Here is a 10,527-nt window from a genome sequence, read left to right on the forward strand (position 1 = left end):
GTTCGACGTTAAGATGCTCTGGTGACATTTAGGTCAGGGCGGGACAATTTTAATAGCTGAAGTCAAAATCAAAAGTCAATTTTATTGTCAATCTTTCAGTTTGTGTGTACAGACATAGAGATCGAAATACCTTTTTCCACAATCCCGAAAACAAAAATACAAATATATATAAAAATATGTATAAAAGCATTGATAGCCTATATATACACAATCAACAGACACATGCAGACATTAAGACATAAATAAAAGCACAACAATCAATATATACATAATAACAGTCACTTCAATATCTTTGGGAAGTCTGGTCCAACTTGTATCAGAATACCCTTTTAAGCAATATTTCTCACATAAACCCGGTTAATTCCCACATAATGTTTGGACTGACAAGAAACAGAAGTATAACCTCCAATTCCCCTGAAGTGTGTCCTCTGAGCTCAGTTTGTATTTCAGGTGAATGCAATTAGCCGCCCACTAGGACAAAAACAGAAAGGCAGTTGGCTCCAGAAATAAAAGCACAGACAGATCTGTCCGCCTCCAACGGCTGCAAACAAAACATCATCAAACTGAATCCAGTCAGACTTTATGCTTTAGGATAAACACCAGTGGCGAACCGTGTCTATCACAACTTGACCTTCTGTACTCACACACCCCCCGCCGCCGCCGCCGCCCCCCCGGCATTATAATGTCCGTCTTTTCACTGAATTGTCGTCTTGAAAAGGGTACTCACAACATTTCCGCAACAACTTCATCTTCACCTGTTGGACTTGCCATAAAAACGTTAAAAACAATAAAACGGCTTAAATTGCTTCGTCGCATTCATCCAGATCAGGGGTCACCAACCTTTTTTAGGATGAGGGCTACTTTCAAAAAATAAAGCAAGTCGGGGGCTACTTTTACTCCTCTTTTTTTTGTTTTTTGCAGTGTATATATTTTATATTGATATATTATATGCTTACCTTTAACCTTTGTGTGCTGTTTGGGTCTGTGGGACCTGTTTTCAGTGTTTACTAAAAGAAAATGTATTTAATTTAATAATTTTAACCTGCTTTATTTAAAGGTGGACCTCACATCCTCTAGGGGGGGCCTCACATCCTCCAGGGGGGATCTCACATCTTCTTGGGGGGTCCTCACCTCCTCTAAAAGATTTTTTTTTAAATGTTGAAGTGAAATGCACCAATCTGTTGCACTTTGAGTAAAAAATGAATTTATGGATACAGCTCTCAACACTCATATGAAATCCTGTCTCGAGTCAGTTAACTAGCGGGCCTTCTAGAATACCCTGGAACCGAGGGGAACTCTGAAAGAATACGCCCATTGGCTACAAATCAATATATGATTGGCTGATCAAACTGTCAGCCCAAACGTACGCTCTCATTCAGTCTAAGGGCCAGGGCATTCTATCAAGGATGTAGAATACCTTGGTTGAAGGATATTCTACCCAGAGACCCAGAACAAGATCTGATTGGTTGCTTTATTTTCGATCACAAAACCACTGAAATTCGTAGAGCATGGTCCGAGAAGGACAAACAAATCAGCGTAACACTGTGATATTACAGATCAACAACACAGATACAATTCTCATGTGTTCATTTTATATACATTTTATTACATTTTATTTATATAATTAAATCGATTTTTTGTATGTTTTATCTGAATGTTCCAGGGTATTCTCTGAATACATTGAAGGCCCTGACGGTTCGCCATTGATAAACACACACCTCCCGTTGACAACATTAACAAGTTGCATAGTTCTCGTCCACTCGCATGAAAACACATGTCGCTGGGACACCAACAAACAGATTTGTTGAGCCCCTATACTCTGAAATCACTTTTATAGATAGAGATATTTGTGAAGGTGCAAAAACACCTTCCTGACATGAAAGGAATGAATCCTAAACCCTGAAATGAGTCAGCAATTTAGCACTTATTGTGTAGTTCCTTTATAGCCCAACATTAGCCGCCTTTAGCTTAGTGGTGGTGACGTGAACTCATGTGACCGTGCTGTAGTTCCTTTATAGACCAACATTAGCCGCCTTTAGCTTAGTGGTGGTGACGTGAACTCATGTGACCGTGCTGTAGTTCCTTTATAGACCAACATTAGCCTCCTTTAGCTTAGCGGTGGTGACGTGAAGTCATGTGACCGTGCTGTAGTTCCTTTATAGACCAACATTAGCCTCCTTTAGCTTAGCGGTGGTGACGTGAAGTCATGTGACCGTGCTGTAGTTCCTTTGTAGACCAACATTAGCCTCCTTTAGCTTAGCGGTGGTGACGTGAAGTCATGTGACCGTGCTGTAGTTCCTTTGTAGACCAACATTAGCCTCCTTTAGCTTAGCGGTGGTGACGTGAAGTCATGTGACCGTGCTGTAGTTCCTTTGTAGACCAACATTAGCCTCCTTTAGCTTAGCGGTGGTGACGTGAAGTCATGTGACCGTGCTGTAGTTCCTTTGTAGACCAACATTAGCCTCCTTTAGCTTAGCGGTGGTGACGTGAAGTCATGTGACCGTGCTGTAGTTCCTTTATAGACCAACATTAGCCTCCTTTAGCTTAGCGGTGGTGACGTGAAGTCATGTGACCGTGCTGTAGTTCCTTGATAGCCCAACATTAGCCTCCTTTAGCTTAGCGGTGGTGACGTGAACTCATGTGACCGTGCTGTAGTTCCTTTATAGCCCAACATTAGCCTCCTTTAGCTTAGCGGTGGTGACATGAAGTCATGTGACCGTGCTGTAGTTCCTTTATAGCCCAACATTAGCCTCCTTTAGCTTAGCGGTGGTGACGTGAAGTCATGTGACCGTGCTGTAGTTCCTTTATAGCCCAACATTAGCCTCCTTTAGCTTAGCGGTGGTGACGTGAAGTCATGTGACCGTGCTGTAGTTCCTTTATAGCCCAACATTAGCCGCCTTTAGCTTAGCGGTGGTGACGTGAAGTCATGTGACCGTGCTGTAGTTCCTTTATAGCCCAACATTAGCCTCCTTTAGCTTAGCGGTGGTGACGTGAAGTCATGTGACCGTGCTGTAGTTCCTTTATAGCCCAACATTAGCCGCCTTTAGCTTAGCGGTGGTGACGTGAAGTCATGTGACCGTGCTGTAGTTCCTTTATAGCCCAACATTAGCCGCCTTTAGCTTAGCGGTGGTGACGTGAAGTCATTTTCCTCAATTTTTTTATATTTCTTTGTAGTTTTCTATTCTATATTTCTGTTTGCAATGGTTTACTATTTTATGTTTTCGTTACATTTTGTCTAATTTACTCAATTGCATATTTTTTCATCATGACATCCAACAAGAACTGGAAATCTTGCTTTAAAATTGTGAAAATACAGGATTGTGCATATTAGTAAAAACACTCCTGTGATGTTTTTTCTTGCAACTGATCAGTGGGTATATAGTCGTTCTGCGTCACATTTTTAGACCTGAATTGTTCATTGTACCATACAGGCCATTAAAGGCCAGAATTAGCAAAGAGGAATTAATCAATGCTATTGTTGCACAGCATGAAGGAGAGGAGCAAAGAAAAGCTCCATTAGGAAGGGGAAGAGGAGGAGGAGGAGGAGGAGGAGGAGGAGGAGGAGGAGGAGGAGGAGGAGGAGGAGGACCGAGGTCACAAAAAATACCAGCGTTTCTCAGCACATCAGTATGTAGTGTCTCCACTTTAAAGAATCCTCTCCTGCTGATGTTCAGGTGTATATCAGTATATAGTGTCTCTACTTTAAAGAGTCCTCTCCTGCTGATGTTCAGGTGTATATCAGTATGTAGTGTCTCTACTTTAAAGAGTCCTCTCCTGCTAATCTCCAGGTGTATATCAGTATGTAATGTCTCTACTTTAAAGAGTCCTCTCCTGCTGATGTTCAGGTGTATATCAGTATGTAGTGTCTCTACTTTAAAGAGTCCTCTCCTGCTAATCTCCAGGTGTATATCAGTATGTAATGTCTCTACTTTAAAGAGTCCTCTCCTGCTGATGTTCAGGTGTATATCAGTATGTAGTGTCTCTACTTTAAAGAGTCCTCTCCTGCTGATGTTCAGGTGTATATCAGTATGTAGTATCTCTACTTTAAAGAGTCCTCTCCTGCTGATGTTCAGGTGTATATCAGTATGTAGTATCTCTACTTTAAAGAGTCCTCTCATGCTGATGTTCAGGTGTATATCAGTATGTAGTGTCTCTACTTTAAAGAGTCCTCTCCTGCTGATGTCCAGGTGTATATCAGTATGTAGTGTCTCTACTTTAAAGAGTCCTCTCCTGCTGATGTTCAGGTGTATATCAGTATGTAGTGTCTCTACTTTAAAGAGTCCTCTCCTGCTGATGTCCAGGTGTATATCAGTATGTAGTGTCTCTACTTTAAAGAGTCCTCTCCTGCTGATGTTCAGGTGTATATCAGTATGTCGTGTCTCCACTTTAAAGAGTCCTCTCCTGCTGATGTCCAGGTGTATATCAGTATGTAGTGTCTCTACTTTAAAGAGTCCTTTCCTGCTGATGTTCAGGTGTATATCAGTATGTAGTGTCTCCACTTTAAAGAGTCCTTTCCTGCTGATGTTCAGGTGTATATCAGTATGCAGTGTCTCCACTTTAAAGAGTCCTCTCCTGCTGATGTCCAGGTGTATATCAGTATGTAGTGTCTCCACTTTAAAGAGTCCTCTCCTGCTGATGTCCAGGTGTATATCAGTATGTAGTGTCTCTACTTTAAAGAGTCCTCTCCTGCTGATGTCCAGGTGTATATCAGTATGTAGTGTCTCTACTTTAAAGAGTCCTCTCCTGCTGATGTTCAGTTGTATATCAGTATGTAGTGTCTCTACTTTAAAGAGTCCTCTCCTGCTGATGTTCAGTTGTATATCAGTATGTAGTGTCTCTACTTTAAAGAGTCCTCTCCTGCTGATGTCCAGGTGTATATCAGTATGTAGTGTCTCTACTTTAAAGAGTCCTCTCCTGCTGATGTTCAGTTGTATATCAGTATGTAGTGTCTCTACTTTAAAGAGTCCTCTCCTGCTGATGTTCAGTTGTATATCAGTATGTAGTGTCTCTACTTTAAAGAGTCCTCTCCTGTTGATGTTCAGGTGTATATCAGTATGTAGTGTCTCTACTTTAAAGAGTCCTCTCCTGCTGATGTCCAGGTGTATATCAGTATGTAGTGTCTCTACTTTAAAGAGTCCTCTCCTGCTGATGTTCAGGTGGCGTTTCAGGCAAAAGCAGAATAGGGCCTATTTAAGAAAACAGTGAGTGAACAGAAGGGACTCTCTGGTTACCATTAACCAATACAGGATACAGCAGTTCCCATGGTAACAATCCATATGGGAAAGAGTAAGGTTTTTTGTTTTTTCGGCTCTCTTTGTAAAGAAAAATCATTAAAAATCAATATTTGGAGTGAGATGATTAATGAGTGTCTGATGCTCACGGTGATACAACAGTGTTTCTATCACCGTGAAGGGTAGTGATGTTAGTCTAAGAATAAGCTTATACTGTTACACGCTCTTGGAACTATATTTATTTTATTTTTTTTATTTATACCTACAGGCAGTGGATAGAAAGGTGTCAAATCAAGAGTCAGAGTTTGTAAAGAAAAAGCTTCCCCTGCTTCCTGAGCACGACAGGACTACAATTAATCTAAAAAATAAAGTGCTGTGTACCAGGTCAGCGACTGATGATATTTCACAGAAGAACAGAACGCTACTCTACAAAAACTCGAAATCTTGCCAGGTACATTTGTTTAATATCTAGTCAGAATATGTCTCTCCTCCTGATATCAGACACAATGACTTCAGAAGTAACACTGCAGTGAGATATAGGGTCTTATTTTTAGACAATGCATCATCTTGTTAAGTCAAATAATCTTATTTTGAGTTGTATCTCTGATGAAACACATGTATTAGGAAATCACCAACATCAGAAAACAGAACACTTTTGAGCATTTGCGGCTTATATTGTAACATTTCCTGATTCTGGTAAATAGTTCAAAATTAGTTCTCCCGCTAATTACAAGATCTGTGTATCTAAATATCCCTTCTTATTTCTATAAATCTTACCAAGCTCATTTTCACTTCAAATTATCAAGGCATTTTCTCAACTTTTGACCACTGTTGTTGACTTAACTACGGTTTTAAAGTTTAGTCACGAGTTCTGCCAACTTGGATGTTCTTGTTGACCCAAATACGATATTCCTGTGAGGCGAACAATGAAATTCTTCTTTCAATGACAGGTATTTCTGCCTTCAACAAACAGATATTCTTGTTGAATAAACATACAATTATTGCTTCGGTGAGATATAACTTTTTGCCTTTATATTTCAAGGAATCTTGTAACATCCCCTCTTCCGTTACGCAGTGAGAACTACACCAACGAAATATGATATACACAGCCAAACACATTAGCATAGCGTGCTACAAGTACAATTTATATTAAGGAAAATAGGACATGGCGCCCACATGAAAACATTTAACGAATACCTCGTTGGCCGCTTGTCGTGAAAGAAGATTTTTTAAATCTTTAAAGTTATTTTTCTTTTGATAACTTAATGTCATGGACTGCAGCTTCTATAAAGACTTCAACCAGTGCATCAAGAAAACATCAAAAAACAAAAAACACGGTCACAACGCATATAGTTACAGTATCTCATTTCATTCCAAGCCTTTATTTAATCAGATGAATCCCATTGAGATCATTGATCTCTTTTTCAAGGGAGACCTGCTCAAGTAGTTCCACATGAAACATAGAAACATAGACAGAACAACACGGACATCAGAACAGCATCATTTACATAATTATCCACAGAAACAGGTACCAATAGCTTCCGATTGAGTAGCATCCAACCGAGCTTTAAAAACATTTAGTGGCTCCAGATTGCTCAGCTTCCATTCCTTTGGCAGACTATTCTAAAAGCTGTCTTCCCTAAGACAGTCCTAGCAGTTGGCACATTTAATAAAACCACAGCATTCGATCTCAGGCAGTAGCCACTTACAATTTTCCGTGAGATCAGGGAGCAGATGTAAGATGGAAGTTTCTCTAACATAGCTTTGTATATATAAATGTACCAGTGACTGAGCCTCCGTACAGTTAGTGAAAGCAAACCAGCCCTTGCACACAGGGTACAGTGATGGGTTAATGCTTTACAGTTTGTCACAAATCTTAGAGCACTGTGATACGCAGCATCTAACTTGACCAGGCAATTGGCCGGTGCGTTCATATACATCAGATCACCATAGTCCAGCACAAAATCTGTCTGCACATTGGTGTAACATATAACAAAAACATTTTTGAAACATGCCATATTTTAATGATTTTACATGAAATATAGTTTTATTTAGTCATTTACAAAACCAATGAGAAACTGAGAAACATATGAACTGCTTTCCTGGGCTTCCGAATATTTGACATCGTTTTGTAGAGCGAGCTTTTGCACAGTTTAACAAATAAAAAAAGTTCACACAAATCTCCAGCTGGCATCTAAAAGATCCAAATGTTAAACCAAGAAGAAACTGGATGATTGTTTTAAGTATCAATAAGTATAAAGGTTGTGTGTTGTTGTATATCTGTGCTTATGACTAAACTGCCTACTTTATCTCTTCAGTCTAACATTGGGATATATGTTGATTTTCAGCAACAGGTCGTAGGATTTGGCAGAATTTAAGGTTTAATTTAGCAGCGTGTCAAAGAAATACTGTGTTTTTTAAAAACTCTTTATCCTGCAGGACACATTTAAAAAGCACTCTTCAAACCCATGTTTTTAAACCAGCATCATTTACTTAAACTACGACAACTGCATCTGCATTTTTAACCGATTCAGACTTATTTTAAAAATGTCGGTTTTATGCTTTTTATATATCTTTCCTTTCAATGTCACGGGCTTTACTGTGGTCCTTTGGCAGCAGTAACCAATGACATTAAGATACTGAACAAAAACAGTGTTTCACAATGCAGCATAAACTGTTGAATAAGACCTAAACCATTAAGTAAGCTCACTTGAAGACAGAAGCAGACCTAAATATGCACTTTAGCTTATTACGAGTCTTTAATGTTATATTTTGTGCTGGTTGTTGGTATTCTTTTGTGCTCTTTGTGCAAAGCAAATGTCCATAGGATGAATAAAGGTATCATTGATTCAATAGATTCTTAGATAAAGATTAAGGGTACAAACTCTTCTAACTAAATCTAACAAATCGTTCACTTCTGCTGACGGATAACTACAGGAGACACCTGAACTCACCGTAAAGAAACATCACTCTTTGTGCACGTCTGCAAAATCTCCTATTCAAAAGAAATGTGTATTTACCTTTTGAATCTCAGACGGAAGAATTTCCTTTCCTCTCTGAATGATTGCGGAGAATCAAAGCCGACCCTGAAACACAACAGAAGATGTTTTGAAAATACTTTGAATTTCAGATTTGCTTTGATTACTTTCAGATGAAAATATCTGCAGAAGTTTCTGAGGAATTTCTGTATTGATTTGAAATGAGTTTTAGTCACACACTTGTTGATTTACATCCAGAAAATACAAGTTTTTCCGCGAGTCCTAATGTTCACCGAGGCCAAAGAGCTTCAGGTAACACCCGATGTCTCCGCCTCTCGTCTCGCTTTTGTTGTGCCCGATTTCAGATGCCAAACTTCGAAGAGCCCAAACTTTTAAGTGGGTCTCTGGAGGATAACGGCAGACAGGAGCCAGAATTTGTGTCTGCGTTTAAAAAAAGAAAAAAAGCTCCGTCCTGCACTTTGGAGTCCAATTCTAAAGCTATGAATCTCAAACAGGCATGGAGGGTAATCTCACTCCTCCTCAGATGCTTTCAGCAGACACACACACACACACACACACTCACTCACAGTCTCAGGATCACAGGCGGCCTCACTAAGTGATTCCTGTTCAGACGGTGTTTCTGTCACACCTCAATAACCCTCCGCCCCGCAGGAAGCGTCTCTTCTAACGCCGTCATTACACTGAAGGACTTCTTCTTCTCTGCGTCAGCTGACACACAGCGAGCGGCTCGGAGTAATCCTCCCGCCGCTACTTTCTACTTTCAGCTGTTTTAATAATTTATTAAGAGGAGCTTTTAATGCATTTTATATCCTTTTGCACAGAGTGTTAAAAATATGTCTTTATAAACTGTCTGAAAGTACCAGCACAGAAAATGTAAGAATCCAGATTATATTATATTGTAACGTTGACAGATGGAGTCGGAAACAGGCTTCTAGTTATTAGGCTTTAATAACTCTTATCTCTTATGATCACTGATTCAGGAACAGGTACAACTTGGGGTTTCCACCTTACACACTCCCTCTCTCCACACACACACCTATATATACCAGTGTCTACGTCACAACCTCCCCGCCCTCCCCCGTCCTCTCCCCCAACCACAGGCCCGCACCTAGACCAGCATCCTGTGCAGCTCTGTGATTGGCCAAGTGACGGGGGATGCCTGAGTGACACCCTCAGCCTCCTATCAGGGTCGCTACAATATTATTATATTACATTTTTGCTTTAACTTTGCTATTTTATTTCTATTGAGATGTTGACATTTTGGAATGTTTATTTCTAGTCTTTTAATTTGTATTGTACAATGCCTTGTCTTTTTATGCTTCGTCTGCAAAGCAAACATTTCTCAAATCGGGATCAATAAAGTACTTTTATCTTATCTTATCTTAACTTGTAATTGAGAAGGTAATTATTTAATTTACATAATATTAAATGGCATTTCGTTCCCCAAATAAGAAGAAAACGTAATACTTAAATTAATAACATACAAACATATACATGTACAGATGTTGACAGTGAACAATAATTCAAAACAACATAAATGATAAGCAATGATGTAAGTGGACATGTGACATTGTCAAAACAGTAAGTCCCAAAACTGGTAGACAAGAAGATCATATCTTAGTCATATCATGTTAGACTCTTTTATCCAGAGTGTCTTACATAGCAGACAATCCCCACGGGAACAATTTGGGGTGACATTTCTTGCCCAGGGACAACAAGCTGACTGCAGTGGGGTTTGAACCTGTGACCCCCTGATCGGATCACCAACGCACTAGCCCACTGCGCCACACGCCTCCACACTTCATAGACAGGGTATTTTCTAGTTTGTTTACAAAACGGTAAGAGTTTCCCCCTCATGTGGAGAAGGCATCAGGCTTTCCCTTGATAGCATAGGTCAATGTCTCTAAGGCCAGACAACGAGAGAGGCTGTTTAACTGATTGAGGGGTTAGAAGGTAAAGTTGATTACACCATGTAATGACACCATCAGCGTCATGATGCAATTATGTCTGCCTTCGGGTCCCTTTGAAAACAGTGGCGGATTTAGGATTGTAGGAGATCCGGGGCTTAGCCCAGGAGTTGTTGGGGGGTGCAGGGGTAAAGCGCTATTTTTTTACAAGTGGGGGGTTGGACCGAACATCCTTTAGGGGGGTCGTCGCCTCCTTTAGGGGGGTCCGGGGCATGCTCCCCCGGGAAGTTCTTTTTTTAAATATTAAAGTTAAAAGCATCAATCTGGTGCACTTTGAGAGCAACATGAACCCTACCTTAATAATACCTTAAAGCAGACAAAAGGCACTGG

The sequence above is a fragment of the Notothenia rossii genome (assembly GCF_949606895.1).
Source record: "Notothenia rossii genome assembly, chromosome: 2".
Taxonomy (NCBI): Eukaryota; Metazoa; Chordata; class Actinopteri; order Perciformes; family Nototheniidae; genus Notothenia; species Notothenia rossii.